The 22,079-nt window shown below is 45.2% G+C and overlaps 1 protein-coding gene across 4 annotated transcripts in view; it reads left to right on the top strand.

Annotated features, from left to right (window-relative positions):
- The first annotated feature begins 9,121 nt into the window (after positions 1 to 9,121).
- The window catches only part of RAI14 (retinoic acid induced 14), a 136,573-nt gene continuing 123,615 nt past the window's right edge, over positions 9,122 to 22,079 (top strand). Inside the window, exon 1 of one of the 4 annotated variants that reach the window (XM_041747707.1) lies at positions 9,122 to 9,140. The gene's annotated coding sequence lies outside the window, so the exon portion shown is untranslated. Of the gene's footprint in view, positions 9,141 to 9,259; positions 9,622 to 9,869; positions 10,030 to 13,465; positions 13,486 to 22,079 lie in introns of those variants that run through there. The other 3 variants (XM_041747706.1, XM_041747705.1, XM_041747708.1) reach the window with 3 other exon arrangements.

Here is a 22,079-nt window from a genome sequence, read left to right on the forward strand (position 1 = left end):
CTGGAGATAGTGAGTCATTATTTCTGGGCATGAATCCATAAACCACACTTCGAGAAAACACACTTTTAAACAAAGTATAGTGTCTACACTATGTTTTACATAAAGTGGAGATGTTTTTAGCATGTTAGGGAGATCCACCTTTGACGCACTTGTCCAGGTGTAAGTCCAGTAAACTTTTTATTTTCCTTTCAGAAACCCCCTTGAAGGATTCCTTAAACAAGTCTCCTCCATGTCAAACTTTTTCCTCAGGTTTTCCCAAGGGCAACTGTAGCCATCCAACTCCTCCTGCCTAATGTGTGTCCTAACCTCCACCTCAGGTTATGTATGTTTCATGGAGATGGTCCCAGCACACGTTAGATCACCTGACAAAGAAGTGAATGAGCTCCCTCTTGATACAGTCCTTCTGCCTTGACCTTGACTCTGATGGGCAGGGACATCACACTTTTCTCTCTGTATTTGCTAAAGGGAAGAAAGAGAATAGTATTTAAAAACATGAAGAAAAATCCTTTTAAAATAGCTACTTTATTATAGCCCTGTCACTCGATTTTCTATCAGATGTGCAACCAGAATGTGCTCCCAAACTGTCCAAACCGAGCATTCAGGTTGGCTTGAAGCTCCAGCCCTGGAGTTTTCTTACTTTGTAACCTTGGGCAAGCTCCTTAACCTTTCCTAATCTATTTCCTCATCTCTCAATGGAAATAAGAGTATCTACCCCATGAAGTTGTTGTGAGATTTTTCAGAGTTGATGCTCATTTGGCTCTACGTTTGCTGTTAAATGAGCACTGAATAATTTTAACATATTATCAAAAGATGCTTTGGCAGAGATGCCTATCCTGTGGTGATCTGGTACTTTGGAGGTTCCCAATAAACTGTGACTCCTAAGCATGTATGCTTTTGTGTAGTTCCTTCCCACTTAGACTCTGGACTTGGCCATGTGATGATCAGCTTTGGCAAGCACAGTGTAAGTAGAGGCTTGATAGGCACTTGTACATTGAGGCTCATGTCTTGGGCCACTCCTTCTTGGAACGAAGCCACCAGTCCATGAGGAAGCCCAAGGAACCCTGAGAACTGAGGTCTTAGCCAATCCCTACCTGAACTCTAGCCAGGGACCAACATTATGCTGTAGGAAGGAGGCCACATTATGCCTTTTGGCCATCCTGGTACCCCAGCCTATACCATATATCTATACCACCTGGTCAACCCGCAGAAACATGAGAAACAATAAATTATATTATATTGTTGTTGTTTTAAGACACTAAGTTTTGAGACTGTTTGTTTTACATCAATAGATAGATTCAATATCCATTCTTCCCATTTTCCTATTAGTAAAACCCCAATTTCATTTGATGTACAATGCACCTAGCTAAAAATAGATATCTCTCTATTTTATATTTCTCTATCTTTCAGATGTCGGTGATCATGTGAGATACAATTTGGTCAATAAAATTGAGATGTTAGGTGGGGCTTTCAGAAAATCTCCCCATTGAGTGGACTATACCAGCTGTCTTCTCTTCCCCTTCTTCCTGCCTGACCACAGAATGGATGATGTAAGTGAGCAAGCAGTCTTCTAATGAGGGAAAATATAGAAATCAAAGACCTCAGACCTGATCACCTTGAGCCACTGATCTAAAGGCAAGTAACTTTTCAGAATATGAGGGAAACAAGTTCCCATTGTGTTAAGGCCACCGTTATCTGCTAATAGGCATCATTATCACTGGAACAGGAAGCTGATTCCAGCGCCAATGGTGTTTCAATCACATTATTTACTATCATGGAAGCTGCATAGCACAGTCAGTGTCAGCCCTGGCTGCACGTTATAATAGGAATCTCTGGGTAGGGATGAGTTACTTATATTTTGGTTCCCATAGCACACTACTACCTAATATTTCAGCATAATAGAAAGCCTCGCATTTTCAGGGGTTCTGCTTACTGGGCAACATGCCTTGGCAGAGCCACAGAAGAGCATCGAAGAACTAGAAAGCAACATGAACTCATCTGTTTGTCTTCTTTTGGTGACTCTTTGTCCTTGTATGTCTGTAGACCATCTCTCCAAATAGGTTGGAAGCTCCTTGAAGGTAGAAAGCATCTCATATTTTTCCTTTCTATGTGTGTTCAATACTATACCTTACAGATTAATCGACAGAGTTTTCATATAAGACTTAGCAATTAGTGCCCAGAAATGTTTAAACTATAGGCGATGATATTTTTTTGAAGATTGTATTTATTTATTCATGAGAGACGCAGAAAGAAAGGCAGAGACATGGCAGAGGGAGAAGCAGGCTCCCTGCGGGGAGCTCGATGTAGGACTCGATCCCAGGATTCCAGGGTCATGCCCTGAGCCAAAGGCAGACGCTCAAACACTGAGCCACCCAGGTGCCCCAAGGCGATGACATTTTTAATAATGGTTTAATTGATTTTGATATACGTCACTATTTTATTTTCCTCTGGTTTCTATGAATCTTGTATGCTTCTCTACATTAATAACAATTATAGATATTATTTATTTAGCTCTTGCTCTGTGCCAGGTACTATTGTACATGCTTCACATGTGTTACTTGTTTAATCTGCAAGATAATCCAAGAGGCTGGTACTAACATTATCCCCAGTTGGCAGATGAAGAAACTGAGGCCAAGACAAATGAAGTGATCTGCCCCAAATTGCACTGCTTGAAAGTGGAGAAGCCAGGGTTCCAAGCCATGACCTGACAGAGTTATTTCTTTTTGTTTCTGTTTTCAAAAATGCTTTCAATTAGCATTTTTATTCCTTGAGAAATAAAGAGAAAATAAAGAGAAAAATAAAAGTTCAATCATGAATGCTTCGTGCTGGCTGCCAGTTGCTCTTGGCTGGACAAGCCTATTCTCCAGGCCACCCTGGGAGGACACCTGCCCCGATACAGCTCCTCTGTTCTCACTGGTTCTTCTGTAGAGCTGGCCTCATGCTCAGTACTATAAAATTTCTCCAAGGTGCACCTCTAGCCTGGAATCATTTCCCTCCCCTCCAAATCAAACATGCAAGTAAGAATGCCCAGACCTGGAGCAGAAGGCAGTGTGGTCAGGGAGGGAGAATCAAGATGAGAAGAAACACACTGAATGTTCTCACAATTTCTATTTCTTAATATGAGCGAGTTATGTTGGATGTGAATGGAGAGTCCTCTTAAGGCCACAGTTTAAATAAAAGTGTTTTAAAATACTTCCCAGAAGCCCACAGAGCAAATATGAGACCCACTCAGACCTCTACCTCCCTCTCTTTGTCTCTGAGTCCTGGGTCTTTTGATGGCAAATTTCCCAGACCTAATTCAGAGCCAACTTAGTCTTCTGGTTCTTTCCAGTAGCCTCCAAAAATCCCTTCCTTTTTATATAATTCTAAATAACAAACTCCCCTCTGATTGGCCAGCAGTGACCTCGATATCGTTAACACTGGAACTCTGCCGTCCTCCCTTCTATTGGTTTATTATTGTGAAGCCAATTTGTCTCCTTGGCATTTGTGCTCTCAGGGTTCTAGGAATCCATGGGAGGAAGCCACCATAGCCTTTTTCCTGCTTTTGCTGGCTTCTGTGGACCTTCCCTGTCCTACTTCATCCCTGTTGAGGGAATATTTACACAGTGACCTTTCTGGCTCCCCCAATTCTGTCCCCCTCCTCTCCTCTGGCATATCACAGGACCGTGCAAAACATTTCCATGGTCTGAATCTTCTGAAACTCAAACAGGAAGTCAAGAACAATAAATTGTAGGGCTGTCTTTGAAAAAAGAAGGCAAAGGAAGAATGATAAGTTTACCTTAAAAGAACCTCCATCCTGAATGTGAGAAACCTGCTCAAGGCGCATTATTTGGAGAGTGGAGGAATTTGTATCGAGGCAAAACAAACAAAGGACTTGTGGAATTCTGTTAAATATCTTCACAGAACTGTAGTCGTATATCTTAAGCACTAACAGTCTGCTGTGGAAAATGAATTTTAAAAATGTGTTCACTTGCATAGTTGAAAGACCAATTTTGAGAACAACAAGCAATCTACTTTATGTCGTCTACTAAGGATTTTAAAGAGAACAAACACAAATGGAAAAGTGAAAATGAATAACAGAAGCTAAATGGCCACAACGCCTTGGAAAAACAGAAGCAAGAAGCCCTAACAGATGCAAAATAACTCATCAGCAAATGTAGTCCCCAGACTTATTATGGGTGCGCTATTCGGATAAGGAAGAAACATGAATTAAAATGTCTGGTAGGCAGACGTTGATCTCAATGAACAAGACAAAAATCGTGGAACTCAGGTTTAATGCCGTAACAGAAAACAAGTGTCCCAAGCCAAGAAAAATAGTGGTTTGGTTTAGAATCACTCTGTCAAGAAATCCTTCTGGAGCATTGACTTTTTTACAAGGCCCATTGCAAGAGCCACCCCATCCTCTCCACCTAATCTCATTTTTGTTGGCAATGCTAAAGCAAGAAGTGGGTGCTCCAGACACGGCTGCGACAGTCAATAAAGCCTGGCCCCACTTTATGGTGATCTAGGGAAAGAGTATAAAATACCAATGCCTGGGGGTGCCTGGGTGGTACAGTCGGTTAAGCATCTGACTCTTGGTTTTGGCTCAGGTCCTTATCTCAGGGTTGTAAGATGGAGACCCGTGTCGGGCTCTGGGCTCTGTGAGCTCAGCATAGAGTCAGCTTGAAATTCTCTCTCCTCCCTCTGCCCCTCCTGTTGTGCTCCCTCTCTCAAAACAAACAAACAAACAAACAAACAAATCTTTAAAAATATACTAATGCCCACACCAGACCACTTTAATCAGTATCCTAGGGTATGGGGCTGAGGCAATTGGTGATTTTTACAGGCAGGTGATTCTAAAGGGGCTGCCAAGATGATGACCCACTGTAGAGGACAGAAGAAAAGATGTGACTGGCACACCCATGGATTTACATCCCGTATCGTTGCTTGTGCCTGTGGAGCTTTGTGAACATTTTTTCTCTTAGTCTTCTGCTAACCAAGTAACTGCCTTTTCAATGTTCTTGAATTCCTCACGATGCCCTCCTCCACTGCCTTAATGGGAGAGAACTTTCTGGAATTTCTGACATGCACATGGCAGAGCAACCAACCTGATGGCATGGATGGCTATTTGGATTACCATAAAATGTTTCTTCTCAGAAAGGAGAGGACCAAGACTGAGCTTTTGGTGTCTGTTGCCTGTTCTAAAGTTGGTCTCACCTGGGTTCCAGTCCTCTTAACCAGGCCTCTGCCAGAACTGGGAGAAGGCATGAGATCAATACCTAAGTGGTTATAAATCCATGTGGCCTGAAGACAATATGGAGTGGTGGTTAGGAGGATGGGTCTGGAGTCGGGCATCCTGAACTACAATTCTTGGTGCCACTTTTTTCTGGCTCGATGATATTGGCAAGTTACTGGATCTGCTTGAAACTCAGTTTCCTCACCTGTAAAAATAGGATAATACTCCATCCAAGTTGCTGTATTAAGAAAAACTTTAATAGATACTAAATTCTTCATCTATATTAGATCTTCAACAGGCAGTATTGCACAGGAGTCAAAATTGAAGGCTCTAGAGCCAGACTGCCCTAATTTATCTCAACATTGCCACTAGCTGTGTGACTTTAGGCAAGTTACTTAATCCCTCTGTGCCCCAGTTCCCTTAAGTAGGGAAAATAGTGGTACTAATGGGGTTGGTATCACCATAGGGGCCAAGGACAGTCCTAAGATGGGTCACTTTGGCGTGAAGATTATTTTGAGTTAAAAATAATAAAAACCCAGCAGATTCAGGAAAACTCTTTACCTCCCTGTCAATTGCCTGTTTGTACCAATTAGAGGATATTAACAGAGATTCTTCTTTACCTAAGAGACTTACCTGCATAAGAGGGCACCTTGTTTTCAAAATGTCTCCTCTCACCTTCCTGCCAGCAGTCTTCCTTTCTTTTGTGTCCTCGGACCCCTACCCCTCTCCTTAGCTCACAAAAGCCTTGTGTTGCCTGGCCATCTTGGAATTTTATGTCTGTTTGGAATCTTTATACATGCAAAATTAAGTGTGATTTTCACCTGTTAATCCGTCTCATTTCAATTTGATTTTTAGTCTGGCTAGAAAGATCTTGAAGGGCAGAGGAGATTCTTTCTCCCCAACATAAAGATTAGATGATCTAACATTAGGGCAGCCTACTGACTCAGTTTGTTCAGGACAGTTCCAGTTAATGCTTTTTGTCCTAGTATCCTGGTTTTGAATTTGCCTGGTCCCCTTCATTCTCAAAAGTGTCAAAAATGTCCCAGGTTGAATAATTAAGTACATGGCCATTGTAGTTATGTAAATATCACTTAGAAAAATGCATTGTATAGAGTAGAGGCTGAATGTGTCTTAGCTGCTAACATTAAACTCTTCAGCAGTTCTATCCGATAGAAATATAACGCAAGCCACATGGTAATTTTTAATTTTCTAGTTAACCACATTTTAAAAAGTAAAAGAAGGGGCATCTGGCTGGCTCAGTTGGTAGAGCGTGTTACTCTTGATCTCAGGGTTGTGAGTTCGAGCCCTGCTTTGGGTGTGGAGATTGCTTAAAAATAAAACCTTAAAAAAAAGGAAAGAAATGAGTGAACTTAGTCTTAATATATTTAGCCTAATACATCATTTCAATATGGAATTAACATAAAAATTATTAATGAGATACTTTTTTTTCCTCCATCCTACATCTTTGAAATCTGGTGTATATTTTGCATGTACAGCACATCTCAGTTTGGACTGATGACATTTCAAGTGCTCATGGTTTCTAGTCTATTACTATGGTCTGATTAAATGATTAAGCTGCTATGCTAAAGTTGTTTTATTAATTTCTCCTATGTCACAATTTCCTATTTGGAAATATCCCAAAGAAAATACCAAAAAAAGTGGTTTTCCTATGAATATTTGGGGTTTTTTTTTTCCCGTAGATCATCTCCAACGTTCTGATTGTGTTTTTGTTCCATTCACTGGAGTGGGGCCAATATCGTCACATTCCTGTAAATCACGTTGCTTCTAACGAGACCCAGAAGTGCAGCCAGATCCTGACCCAAAGCCAAATAAAGCAAAGGGTTACTTTTTGGCCCTGGTGTGATACCTACCTCTATTTCCTCTATTAGGGACAGTTTCTTGTTATTCCAACTAGTCTTAGCCTTGGTTGCCCGGACTTAAAAAGTTCCTAATGTGGAGGAAAGAGAAAATTGATAAAAGATGGAGCAAGAAAGAAGGGATGTGATATTTTTTAATTTCAAAAATGAAAATTTGGCTTTACCAATCAGCTCCTTTCATGGACCCTGCTAAATCCTGGATGGCAACACTCTTAGGAATTTATAATCTTGTAGGTATGAGAAGATTGACCTGCTAGAACAATTAGAGAATGATGCTTCCCCATAGAATGTAAAGACAATACCGTTTGTGATGGCTCCTCAAATTAAGACAATGGGTTTAGTTAGGACTTTAAAGCTGAAAAAATTCTCAGAGGCCATGTAGTTCAATGTTCTTTTTTACTGATTAGGAAAGTGGAACCAGGAGAAGTTTAAACACTCGGTGAACTTCAAAAGGCAGGTTAGTAAAAGAGGGAGCAGGAAACATGGTAGCTTTGTTCTTACTACTGCTAGGACTATATATTACATCTCAGTTACCTTGTTTTGATGGTAATTCATCTATTAAAACACAATATGCTGTTCCACCCAAAAAATGTTTTAACAACTTTCTAGGCAGTTTAGATGATCACTTTATCCTTGCTCCCTTCTCTGAAACCTTGGCACATGGGCCCGGTTTCCATTAAAGGGCGTGTTCAATGTATCCTGAATGAGTTAGCAGTTCTCAAAGGCCTGGGGAAAAAAATAAACCAAACCAAACCAAACCAATGAGAAGACTGTGTCCGATCCTGTACTTGACCATCAATTCTTCTGCAGGTGGCACAACTTCAGCTGTGGTCTGAACAGTTGTTTGAGTTTCAGGGGAGGAGGCATCTGGAAAAGAATCTTGGCATATCAGCCTAACTACAAGAGTCCTTCCCTCCACAGCAACTCCACACCCAAAGCTGGGCTTGCTGATGTTTGGGGGAGGGAGGATTATAAATTAAGGAGAATAAGCACACAAACTACCAACAGGAGCCATCCAGCTGCCATAGGCAGTGGGGCTCAGAGGTAAGTGCCTGGGACAGGGCACTGTAAGAATGATTTTTTTTTTAAGATTTTATTTTATTTATTCATGAGGGACACACAGAGAGAGGCAGAGACATAGTCAGAGGGAGAAGCAGGAGCCTCACAGGGAGCCCGATGCGGGACTCGATCCAGGACCCCAGGATCATGCCCTGAGCCGAAGGCAGATGCTCAACTGCTGAGCTACCCAGGCGTCCCAAGAATGTTTAATGCTGTCTGATAGTAAACTTCAGCTTGCCAACTGTTCCTACAGAATATGCACATGTTCGCTTTCGAAGGTGGTCCCATATACCCATATACCATGCTCCGAATCCCACCTTGCCAGCTGCCCTTGCTTGCAGACTGACCTGCTAAAGGCAGAACAGAAAGCACACAAGTATTTGCCCATTGATACGAACCATAATGAAAAACTGTATCATGGAAATGGCCAGCATCAAACGAACAAGCAGCTTGCCGGTTCACATCTCGGAGCATCGTTTTATTCCCGAGGGATAAAGGACGGGAAGAGGAGCGCATGGCTCGCTTTAAACGGGCTATTCATCACTTTCCAAAAGAATCTCTGATGTGTGATTTCGGAAGACCATGCAGCACAGGCACTTGCCAGTTCCCAGTTCCACAGCGTTTGCTCCCTGTTTGACAAGTTACCCGTTACAGCGAACACAGCCTGTTGCCTTGGGGGAGCGGAAGAGGCAGATACACTCTAACGGGGAGACCATCCAGTCGCAGCCAAGATGCACCCTTTTAAATGGAACTGTTTGGGTGAATTTCACTTTCGTTGGAACTGATTTTTTTTTGTTTTAAAGTTCAAATGACTTCCAGTGGATCCCACCACAAAGGACTCGTGTCGTTTATTCTAGAAAGCCTCCTGCCCTGCGTAAGGCTGCAGAGCTAACCCAGAGGAGGAAGGGGGCCTTGGTGAACCTAGACTTTTTCTAAGCCAGAGCTGGTTGGCGGGACCAGAATGAATAGGAAAGCAGCCCCAAGCTCAAGGAGTAGGTGGGGGGCTTGGAAACCCTGGGAATCAGGGAGGAGCCTGTGATGATTGAAAGGCGGGTCTCCGCGGGCTGGAGCAGGCGGAGACGCCGCGGGGGGCCCGGGCGGGGGGGGGGGGGCGCCCTCCGCGCGTCCCAGACGCGGTTTGGGGGCGTCCGGGGCCGAGCCCCTGGAGCAGGGGCAGGTTTGTCCTTTGTAAGTCCTGAGCCGAGCCACGCTCCGCGCGGCGGCTCCTCGTGCCACCTGATGAGCGTCAGCAGCCGCTGCAAGCGCCCGGCTCCGGGGTGCACACGAGGAGCGGATCCGGCTTCACTTTCTGTCCCAGGATCCTGGAGGACTGAGCCGACCTGACTGGCTCGGCCGGGGACTTCGAGCCCCCCTCGACCGCGGGCGAGCTTGGAAGTCGCCCAGAAGTGCAGAGCGCCCGGGGCCTCGCCCGCCCCGACCCGGCAGAGCGCCGGGCAGCGCCGCCGGACGAGGGTGCGCCAGGGCGGGCCGGGGCGGCGGGGCCGGGGCGGCGGGGCCGGGGCGGCGGGGCCCGGTCCCGACCCGCGGAGTTCGGGCCCGCGGGGGCGGGGCGGGGCGGGGCGGGGCGGGCGGGCGAGCACCTCCCCCCGCGGCCCGCGGGACCCGGTCGGCGGGGGCCGGCGCCGCGCGGCCACGTGGTGGTGCCGCCGCCCCCGCCCCCTCCCCGCCCGCCCGCCCCGCCCCCGCCCCCGCCCGCCGGCGCAGCCCGGGAGCCGCGGCGCCCACTGCCCCCCGCGGCGGGGGAGGAGGAGGGACCGCGGCGCAGGAAGCCGAGCAGGAAGCGAGCCCGGCCGCCGCGTTTTCCTGGGGAAGCGGCGGGTGGAGCGGAGCCCGCGGGCCCGGGAGCCGCCGCCCGATGGGGTGAGTGCGGCGCGCCGCGGCCCGGGAGGCTCCGGAGCGGGGTCCCCGCGCGCGCCGCCGCCTTGGGCCGGGGGGTCCCGCCACCGCGCCCCTGTCCGCCGCGGGCGCCGAGGATGCGGATGGGGCGGCCGGGCCGAGTCGGGCGCGCGCCCCCCTCCTGCGGGGACGCTCGGGGGCGCTCGGGGCGCGGCGGGGGCGCGGGCGGGAATGAATGACCCGCGGGGCGGGGCGACCGGGGCCACTGGGGGCGACCCGGGGCGACCGCCGGTCCCACCTGCCTGGCCCGCCTCGCGCCCGCCCCGGCTGCTCGCCGCGCGCAAACTTGGAGGAGCCGGGGAGCGGGGCGCAAGCGGGGGCCGGCGGCGCGGGGGCTGCTATTGTTCTGCTCGGCGGTCGGGAGCCCCTCGCCGGCGCAGGGGTGCAGGCTCGCCCCCGCCCTTCGCGCCCTTCGCCGCGCCGCAGCCCCGAGGAGGGCGGGGGGCGCGGTGCTGGAGCTGGGAGGGGCGCCCTGTGGACCCCGCGCCCGTCCGCCCGGGGGTGGGCGCCCTGTGGACCCCGCGCCCGTCCGCCCAGGGGTGGGCGCCCTGTGGACCCCGCGCCCGTCCGCCCAGGGGTGGGCGCCCTGTGGACCCCGCGCCCGTCCGCCCAGGGGTGGGCGCCCTGTGGACCCCGCGCCCGGGCTTTGCTCCTGCAGCGCCCAGGGTGCGCCCGCCGCCCCCCGGGACACGCGCTCCCCTTTTGTGTCGGGGGCCCTCGGAGCCCAGGGAGGCGGCGCACTGGGCAGACGGGGACCGCAGAAGCGGAGGGGTTATGGGGCCTCGCCGGGGCTGGGGGCCGGGGCCGGGGCCGGGGCCGGGGCCGGCCGCCCGCTTCCGCCGCTCCGAGGAGCCCTGCCCTGCGCCACTTGGTTTCCAGCGGTGGGGGCACATCTGGGGTCAGGGCCGCCCTCCGCGACCCGCGCTGCCCGCAGGCTCCCAGGTGAGCGGGATGGGTCTCCCTTTTCCATCCCGGAGAGGAGAACGTGCTCTCCGGGCTGTAGGGGGCTGGCGGGAGGAGGAACCGGCTTGCCCATCAGTGGGACTCAGCAGAAGCTCGTCCGAGAGAGGAGAGCCTCACCTTGTGGTCCGAGCAAAGTTGGGGAAGAGCTAGTGCAGCCCGGGGAGGCTGGGTTTTGATTGCTCTGGCCCCCACCTGGGCACAGGTGTAGCCTGGGAGTTTCATTACCGGTGGATGTAATCTGATCGTCTTTTCTTTTCTTTTTCTTTTTTTTATTTCTTTTTTATTTATTTATGATAGTCACAGAGAGAGAGAGAGAGAGAGAGGGGGCAGAGACATAGACAGAGGGAGATCTGATCGTCTTTTCTTAAAAGATGCCTAACCAGTGTCACTTTTTTTTTTCACCCCCTTGAACTTTTTGTTAAGCGAGTAGACCTTAATTTATCCAGTTCTTATGGTTTTTAACCAATGCTTGCATGACCTGGATTGGGAGAGGTGGTCCTGTGCTGGAGTATCCTGAGGTTTTCATCTCCATTCGTTGAAATCTGCTTCATTAATTTATTGTAGCATTTACACACCTTAGACTAGACTTGTTTTATGGCTTTTTTTTTCCTTTTGGGTGGTGGTGGTTGTGACCCTGTTGTGAAAAGTCTTACTGTGAAATTGAATAGAATGAGTGGATGCTGGGGCATGAAGACTCATGGGGGTGTGGGGGTGTGATGGTGTCTCTGGGATTGAAGCTCTGTCTTCAGGCTGCCACTCACCAAAGCATTTTTGAAGCAGGTACGCCTTGCATCACCCATCTTTCAAAGATGAAGAAACTGAGGTTTGGAGGTTAAGGAAACTTGGCTTGCAGTTAGTGGAATATGACGGAGGAAACTTTTCATTTCAGAATAAAAAGTATGAAATATTTCACACATACTTAATAGACACTACTTGTGTTTAAGAGTTGCTAAAAAAAAAGTTGCTAATATCTCCGTATTGGCTTTGTGTCTCCCCCAATAAAAATAAACCGCAACTGTTGGGTTTTATCCATCCCTCCTCCTCCTCCATCTTCAGGTGATCACTTAGATGAAGTTAGTGTACATAGTTTCCAGAAACGTTTTGGTACTTCGATATATATCAAGAAGCAGTATCTGTGAGCTTGTATATTTAGTATTGTACATAAAAAGCATTTTTTTGTATAGACTGCTTGCATTTTAAAATTTGTCACTATAGTTTTAAGGCACATGTAGCTCTTCAGCTGCTGCAGAAAATTCCAGTATATGAATAAATCATAGTATCCTAATTCTCTTGCCGAGAGAAAATTAGAATATTTCCAATTTTTCACTGTTACACACTTTAGCAGAGTTTTAATAACAGTGTAATTGCAAGCATCAGAGACCTGTTTTTGTTATATACCCATCCATTGCTGGGAAATGGGGGTCTAGGTCATGCTGGGAAATGGGGGTCTAGGTCATGCTGCATTTATTGTTTCATTCCTCAACAGAAATTTAGGGTGTACTTAGGGTCTCTCTTGCTTACCTATTGAATGAAAAAAGTGAATTTGATCCTTTTTTTTTTTAAGCTCTAAGATTGTTAGTTGCATTATTTTGTTTTTACAATTCCTATTGTTTGGAGCAAGAAAAGTGCCTCTTTGTATACAAAGCTTTGTATTCCATGTGTCCAGCAGAGTATCTGTCACATATGAAGTCCAAAGTTGAAGCATGAAGCAAACTGTGGTGCTGAGTTTGGGATACTTCTTCCAGAGTTTTTTTCCTCAGGCCTCACTGTAACCTCGGATCACCCACTCTACCTTCTCTTCCTCATTTCTTCAAGCTTGGTAGGATTAAGTAGTTAGAGTATGAAAATGCTTTTGTAAATGCATACCCAAAGAGTTTATGAAAACGTGTTGACATTTTGCCCCAAATTGTAACCCCTTAATCTGGAAGCAATTTAAGGCATTTAAACACTTGGCTTCCTCATTATTCCTTCAAATTGCCAGGCACATTCCTGCCTTGGCCCTTGCATTTGCTGTGCCACTATCTGGACCACTCTTCCCCTAGATCATCTCTGTGGCTGTGCTTCTCGGGACACCAGGCCTCTACTCGGGTGTCCATCACATCAGCTACCCCTTTAGTACACCCTGCCCCTTCTCTGTTTTTTTTTATCTTCACAGCACTTAACACCGTCTAGCTCACCATGTATTTTGAGCTATATTAGTTTAATTATTAGAATAGAAGCTCAGCGAAGACAGGAATTTTGTCTCTTGTTCACTGCTGTACTGCTAGTGCCTGGAACAATGTTGACAAACAGTAGTACCCAAATGTATAAATGAATGAGTATAATGCTCTTTGTGTGTTTTTTCTACCTAGAATATCTCGTTTAGTACATTTTGGATATCCTCAATGGTGCTGGTGCCTCCACAGCTGTAACCGAGTCTCCCAAGAGGTCCTATTTACAGGTTCCATCAGGATATAAGTAAGAAACATAACATCTAAAGAAAGCCCTCTCTTTAAATATAATTTATCCTACAAAGTACTTGTCTTCCTATTTTTTCTGCCAACATTTGCTTAAAGCTGAATTCAGAAGAAAGCATAAGTAACACGATGCTTGGAAGCACACCCATCTTTCCTTTTCTCGATAACTTAGCTTTCCAGCATTTTAAATGTGGAAGACTGCCTTTCCACACAGCATCTGCACAGACAGCCTAGCTGTAGTCTCAAGTAACGCCAACCACACCGAATTTCTGAGACTAGAAAGTGTATTTTTCTGAATCATTTGCAGAGGGTATACTCATTTTTGTTGACTGTCTATTTGTGGTGAGGTGTTTTTGGGGGGTTGGAGGAGGGAAGAGGACCTTTAATCTGAAGATACAAAAGCAACCAGTATATAGTAGGGTACCTAGAAATAATTTAAAAATTGTCACATCATGAAATCCATGGCTAATGTTCCTAAAAACATTCACTGTTACAGTGTCTTGCGTTATTTTGCTAGAAGCCAATGGAATTTTCTCTACTTGCATGATGAGTATAGGAGTTGACAAAGCTAAATATATCAAAGGCCTCTGGGGTATGTTTTAAGTGGGTGATAGGAAAAAAACCGTAGACTCCTTATGATACTGATGGCATCCTTTAAAAAAATCACTAATGTATCAAAGTACAACCTTTGTATCCTCTGTAATAAAATTATATTGAAAGAAATCAGTTTATTATGAGCCCAGAAAGGGTTAAACTTCAAGCTGAAAACTGTAGCATCTTAATAAAAAATTGTATGCTTACATGATCTAGAGACTTCTTTTTGGTTTATCCGTACCCCTGAAAAGTGCAGGTGGTTTAATGAAAGAGAAGGATTGTTAGTAACCATCAATTTCCCAACCCCAGCCGTCTAGAGTGAGCAAAAAACGAGTCTTGGACATTAGATTCACTGTTGAGTATCAGTAAATTTAGTTGTGGTTTTATTTTATTTTATTTTTGAGATTTATTTCAGAGAGAGAGTGAGCAAGCAAGTGCATGGAGGGGCTGAGGGTGAGAGAAACCCAAGCAGACTCCATACCGAATGCAGGGCTCAGTCTGGGCTGGATCTCAGGATCTGAGCAGAAACTAAGTCCCACGCCCAGCTGACTGTCACCCAGGCACCTCTCCAGTCTCTATTTAACACCCTTCACTGTGTGTTTCAGAACAAATTCTTCTATTTGGATGAAGGCAGTCTGCCTCCTTCAGCTTTGTATTCCACGTGTCCAGTAGAGTATCTGTCACATATGAAGTGCTTACTGTTGCTTGAATTACATGCACATGGGTCACAAAGCCTCCCGTGGAGGTTATCAGATATTTAGCTGTGCTAGTCTAGAATTTAATGATCAAAAGGCAGAGGAGAGGAGCCAAGGTAGGTTGAAGTTTAGAAGACGTTGTAGGTCTCTTCTCTCCCCAGACAAAGCCACTTCACTTTTCTAAGCCTTAGATCCGTCTGCTGTATTTGAGAAACATGACCACCCTTCAGAGAAGCCTGTGCATTGTGTTTTGACTGCTACTCAGTGGTTATGTGTGGCGGGTCATTTCATCTACCTGGACCTGCTTCTGTAGTGTTCATGGGCATACAGTGTCTTGCTGTATCCATACCATGACCATCGGTCACCCCTGGGCAAGGGGAAACCTTCAGAGTTCCTCATGATTTGTTCATCTCTCCTTCTAATGAATGAATCTGATTGTGAGAAAAATTGCTTGTAGTCCAAGAAGTTTACTTGTACTGTGGGAGAAAAACGTAGACTTTTCCTTTTGTCCTTAAGTTGACAGGTTAGTGAATGCCAAAGTTTATTATCCAGTAACCTAACCTAAGCAGTTCATCCTCTATCAATTTCCCTCACAATCATTTATATTACTTTTTTATACTGCAGCTCAACTTTTCTTATCCCTGTGAGGTATTGCGGTTGGCAAGGAGCAAAATCCGTCTTCTCTTTGCTTTTTGGTTTATGATTTCTAGATGAATTCAGTTTAATCGAGAATGTTTTGTTTTTCTTTTTTAAAGTGCTGACAAAAAACCCAGCCACAGCAGCAATCTGCTAGACTCTGTTCACTACATCTGTCCAGTTCTTTTTTGCTGGCTGCAGTGATAGAAACTCAGCCAGAAAAAGAAACTCTGGCAGAGCTCATTGGTGAGGAATAGAAGGCTGAGCAGCTTCCTTTTGCTCTAGGGCAGCACAGAGTAAAGTGTCCTCCAAGAGGAGTCCATTTCGCAAACCAGGGAAGGCCATTTAGCAGGGATTTCTAAATGTTTTTGAATCAAAGGTGGATACTTGCAAACCTGAAACAGGTTTTGGACCGTTTTTACTAGGGAGAAATTCTCATATGCAGTGATGCTATATACATTCATAATCTTTGTCAGTTTCTATGTTAAGCCCATTTATGAATCTCTTAGGACTCCCCAGATTAAAAGCCTAAGATCTATTGAAGGGACCTGAAAACCTTATCAAATTTATGCTGTTTACCTTTAATAGCTACCTCTTAAGGATCAACAGTACAATTACAAGGAGCCTATTTTCTATCCGGTGCCACTATCCCCGACCTGATAACCTGTCATACATGGGTGAAAAGAATTATGCCCTCAATTGGAAAGCGGTCATTTGTTGCTATGCCAACTAGTTGACATACCACTGACCATTCTTAGGAACTGTTTCTACTGGATGCAATAGAATCCTGTTCAGAAATAATGAGTGGATGGATAGCATGATTTTTTTTTTTTTCCACAGAGACCTGATGAATTCCAAGGACAGGTCTTGAGTTTCTCACCCCAAGGACAACCTATTTCTTGGGCCTCCACAATCTGCTTTTCAGGTGGCAGCAGTCTCCTTACCTGCTGATGTGGTAGGGAACTGAACTGTCCCTGGGCCCTACCTAACAATCCTCCTAAGCTCTTTGCTCAGTCCAGTGGAGGAAATATTCCCAACACACTCTGTTCTTTTTTTTTTTAAGATTATTTATTTATTCATGAGAGAGACATAGGCAGAGGGAGGAGAAGCAGACTCCATGCAGGGAGCCTGATGCGGGACTCGATCCTGGGACTCCGGGATCATGCCCTGAGCTGAAGGCAGATGCTCAACCACTGAGCCACCCAGGCGTCCCAACACACCCTTTGTTCTAGTCATCTTGGCCTCCTAGCCTATTGGGGCTGCCTCTAGGAAACCTGACGGAGACCGGGCCACTTTTCCTGCTTGGGGAGCTGACCCTCATCTGATTTCCCTCTTCCAAAGAAAATCATCCTTCTGTGGGAGGTAGTAGACACTGGGAGGAGGTACTGCCATTGTTAGCCACATACATGGAGCTCATTCTGTCACTGTTCACCTTAGGTGACATCCTTAATCTCTTCAGTCAAAAATTGGGCCAAAAGGGATATGTACCTGCTTATAGCAGGGCTCCTGATGCAAGCTCTACAAGTCCGTTTAATTGAATTGAGCTCCTTTGTCCGCTTCTGGAGGTCCAGGCTGGTCTTATTCATTGTCATATTTCTTGTAAGCAACCCATGTTGATGGAAAGAGGTTAGGAGATCCATAGGTGAATGATGATAGCTGCCTTCGTAGAGCTTACAGTTTTAACCAGGTTGACACATTTGCAGTCTATTATAGCATAAAGCTGACTGTTAATGGTTGGGATAAAGTGCTGGAGGAACTCGTTTTACAGCTGGATTGAGGCCTAAGGAAGTGAAATGACCCCTTAGAAAGTGACCTAGTAAGAGGCAGAGCTAGATAGACTTCAATTCTCACTGCTTACAGCACAGGGCTTCTAAATGTTGTCCTTTTCAGTCTTTTCCCCCCTTGTAGACAGTGACCTTGGGAGTCCTATATGTAGCTAATTCCAGTTGATGTCCACAAAGAAGACCAGTATAGACTTGAACAAGCTGGGATGGAGACCAGTGGGGAATCCCAGGCCAGGCAGATGGCATTGAGCAGGGACATGAAGGTCAGAAGGTACCAGAACCCAGTCCCTTAGCATACTGCTGAGCAAGAATCACATGAACAAATATTTGTCAAGGTTTGTCAGTGAGTTCACTTCTGTGCTGACTCTCATAATTGGACACGACTGTTCATGTAATTTGACCATCTCCTATGAAAGTTGACACGTTGGTGGCTGTTTTTCAAAAAGGAAAGAGCACTAACTTGACATGTATGATTATGACCTACAGTCATTTCACTGCCTGGAGTGCCCTCTTCCCAGCCACCCAAAGGATGTGGGAATTTGTGAGCCAGAGGCTCATGGACAGTGGGTTGCTTTTCTTTTTTTTTTTTTTTTTTCTTTCTCTCCCTAAGAAGGCAACCAAAATTAAAATACCAGCGAGGGCCCTCCTAGGGATCCGAGGTCCTGCGTGAGCCTTGTTAAAAGATCCTCACACAGGGCTGGGTGTGGTGAGTAGCCTACCATCTCTCTAGTTGAATCTTAATTTCAGGCCCACCCAGTCCACTTTCATCATGGGAGCAAGTTGCTTCGAATGCTCTCAGAACCTTCTTGGATCTTTGTGTTTGTAAACTCAGATTTTGGGTGGGGGCAAGAAACTCTATCTTTTTCCCTCTTCTGATTTAAAAAAAAGAAAGTTTCATGTTTCTTTCCTATGGGCTTTTTTTAAATTGGAAAAAAAAATCTTTAAAATATAGGCAGAGACATTATGACCAATATCTGAATACCATTCAGGACTTCCTAGGAGTTCTTGTAAAAGAAAAACTCATTTCTGCTATTAACATTATATATACATCCATTCAGCTATCTTGACCACATCCTCCATAATTAGGTTCTTTCTGTGTTATACCACATTTGGTGTGTCGTTTGTTTACTTTTTCTCTTCTTTTCCTTCAGAGCCTCCAAAAGCCAGCAAGAGAGATTTCCTCAAAGTGACTCCTATCCCCGCCTGTCCCTGGCCAATCTGTTGACAACTGTGTGACTGTTTGTGTCTGGTTTGGCAACAAACTTGCTTTCTTCCTCTTTTTTAAACAACCCCTGATTATTTTACGTGCATACCCCGTGGAACAAAGCGCGTTTGATTCTCATTACATGGCAAGTGGGTGTTTATATCCAAGGTGGCAAAGGAAAACAGAAAGAGAGGCTGACCCTATCCTGGTGATATCTGCCTCTGGCGTAGGTGACAGCCTGCCGGCAGCCGGGATGTTTCTAGTTGTGGCTTTCAGAACAAATATCACCTGTACTCCCTGTCTGGTTCCTGTCTGGTTGGGTGATGTGTTTTAGGATTCCACTTTTATTATAATATTGGTGCTTTTAATTCTGAAGAATTACAATATTTCACTTTTTATAGCTTGGCAAGAGCTGTTATACAGGATGTTAGAATAATTTCTTAAGGAGCAGAAACAGAGCTCATCATAGGGAAGCATCTAAGTATTTAGAAGTTCTGCTTTTCCAAAATGTTGCCAAAACATGGAAACCTCCACCCAAATCTGTAGTTTACTAGCTCAGCTGAATATAAAAATAGCCACTTTGCTGGTCTGTAATCATTTTTACATTTTCTCTGTGACTGACTTGGTATCTTTAGCAAAGCTATATGGAAAAGGATTTTTTTGACTGGTGAGTTCCTTAAATTTATTTGTCACGCATATGCTCCACACATGAAAAGGACAAAGAAGTAAAAAAATGCTACCCTCCCCTGGAATGAGGCAGGGGCATGTGAGTGAGGGCGAAAAGCCAGAAGAATGCCTTTTTCAAGTTGGTCCATTCAGACTTCTTAGAAGGAGCTTTGTGTGTGCCAGCAGCAGATCTGAGAACTGTTCCATCTTTATAAAAGCAACTAAATTTTTAAGTAGTAAAAAGGTTGTCTGTTGGCCAGACTTTTTTTTTTTTTTTAATTGTTATTACTAGTGTTGCATTTAATAGGCAGCCCACTGTCATGTTTTGGGCTCAAAGCTGAGTTTAAATCCAGCCTTCTCCATTTATAAACCGTGCCACGTTAGTCAAATAAACTTTCCCGGCTGCAGTTTCCTAATCTGGGAACTGGCAATAATGACAATAGCATCGAATTCTGAAGTGGTGTAAGCGTTAAATCAGACGATACTCATTTATAATGAAATAGTAAAAAAATAAATAAATAAATAAAATAAAATAAAATTGCAAGAGAAAAGAAAATCTTGCCAAATAATCCTTGAGGTAAATGAAAGTTATTGGGGCTGTTCCTCTACTCGCTAGTGTTACCATGTGACCTATCAGCCTACCTTTAAAGAAGTGCTGACAGATTGACCAGTATGGTTCTAACTGCCCTTGTAATCCATGGCTATAAAGACGGGTTGCCTTGTCTGTCATAGCGACACATCTGCCTAGCGTCTTTTTTTTTTTTAAGATTTTATTTATTCATGAACAAGACAGAGAGAGAAGCAGGCTCCCTGCAGGGGGCCTGATACGAGACTCGATCCTAGGACCCCGGGATCACGCCCTGAGCTGAAGGCAGACGATCAACTGCTGAGCCACCCAAGTGCTCCCTGCCTGGCATCTTCTGTTTCATTTACGATTTTTTCCCTGTATCCTCACTCCTTCACTTAGTCCTTCTATTATTCTATCACCAGGTAATGTGGGCAGTGGGAAAATATTTTTCCTTTGGTAGTGACCAGTCCTATTCCAAATTGTATTCACAAGTGCCTTGGTCTCTCCAGAGAGCTTGTGTGGTGTCAGTTCTAACCCAGGCACAGAGCAGGAGAATTGTGGTTTAAACAGAGTTGGTGGCACTCGAATGAATTGATGAGCAAGTTACATCCCCTGGTGAATGCTCTGGAAAATTGTCCAGCTATTGCTAGAGAAGTCTGGATCTCTTTGCTGAACCGTCGGGAGCAGAGGAGGAGTTGAGTATGCCTAAAAGTCCGTCAGTCTTGGGTGACATGGAATTGTCAATGATTCATCTTTCTTCCTTCTGCATGTGGCAGAGTGAATCTTTTAAATCACAACTTTTTTTTTTTTTTTTAAGATTTTATTTATTTATTCATGAGAGACACATAGAGACAGAGACACAGGCAGAGGGAGAAGCAGGCTCCATGCAGGGAGCCCAATTGGGGACTCGATCCTGGGACTCTGGGATCACGCCCTGAGCCGATGGCAGATGCTCAACCACTGAGCCACCCAGGCGTCCCTAAATCACAATTTTATCATTAACCTGGATCTGAGTTGTATGATTTTATGATATTAAGCAAACATTAAACATGATGACATGGTAACATACATTTACCTGCCTGCCTATGTGTAGTAGGGCTAAGGTGCAGTTAAAATGTATGCTGTCATCCCAGTCTTTAAAGGGCAAATCGGAATCCTCACTGCCTAATAGAAATATGAGTAAGCCACAAATACAAATCCTAAGTTTTCTCATAGCAAAAGAAGCAAATGAAACGAATTGTAATGATCTATTCTGTTTTACCTAGTATACCCAGAATATTATCAACATGTATTCAATATAAAATTCTTAATGATCTAGTTGACATTCTTTTTTTCACACTAAGTCTTTGAAATCTGTTGTGCGTTTTGCACTTAGGGTGCACAACGGTTTGTATTAGACACGTTACAGATGCTCAGTAACATCTGAGCAGTGCCGAGCAGTGCCAGTGGATGGCACTGGTCTAAACGATAGGTCATTTTGTGGATCCTAGTGACCCTAAGGCCATTTGACACCTGGAATACCCTCAGTAAACACATTTATGCTTCCCTGTGTCTTTACCTGGTTACTTGGGATTTTATCCTTAGTTTTGAGCATTTCTTTAGAGAAATATAATAGCTTTATCAAAAACTGATTGCACATGATATATGGAAGTGTGTGTTTTGGGTTTACAAATCTATCTCTTTGCTTTTATGCAAGTGCATTGATCGACGACATAGACCTTTTTTTTCCTCTTGTAGGCAGGATTGTGTATGAGCCACATTTCTACATCTCCTGTGTACTTGGCCCATAGTTGCTATTCAGGGCATTTTAGTAAATAAGACAGTATAGGTTTCTTACTTTTCTCCTTAAATTGCAAGTTCTTGCATAACCATGATATTTTTACTCTGTAAACCCTCCCAGCATTATGTACAAGGTATGTGGGTTTGTGGATGTGTGGGGCATGGGAGGAACGCGTTTAATCTTTGTTACTCTTAATGGAAGCATTCCCAGATCTCACGTTAATGCTATTTGCTTCTTATGCTTAAACACAGAAACTGGTTGGAAATTGAAAGATAAAAGGTCCAGGGTATCACATTCAGTTAATAGGAGTTTGTCGTAACCAGGCAGGTGGTTCTGGGGCCCCCATATGGCACAGGCATGGAGCAGGCTGGGGTTTCTAATGGAAGGAGATTGGAAAAGCTTTTCCTTGTGCACTGCCAGCGCAGTAGTGTGGCAAATCCAGGCTGCACAGCCCCTGGGGTCGGGTGTCTTGTCTGGAATAAATTAGGGTGAGGGACAGCATGTTTGCAGCTCATATCTTCAGCAGTATTTGAGGATTAACTGCGCCAGAGATTATCTTGGGCCTTGAGGCCTCCTGGTCCAGCTGAGCCCTAGCCCCGCGCCCCTTCCCCAGGGCAGCTTCCCCACTGTCTGCTCCTCTCCCCTTGTTCCCTCCTATCCTGAAGGTT

The sequence above is a fragment of the Vulpes lagopus genome, chromosome 3, assembly GCF_018345385.1.
Source record: "Vulpes lagopus strain Blue_001 chromosome 3, ASM1834538v1, whole genome shotgun sequence".
NCBI classification, from domain to species: Eukaryota; Metazoa; Chordata; class Mammalia; order Carnivora; family Canidae; genus Vulpes; species Vulpes lagopus.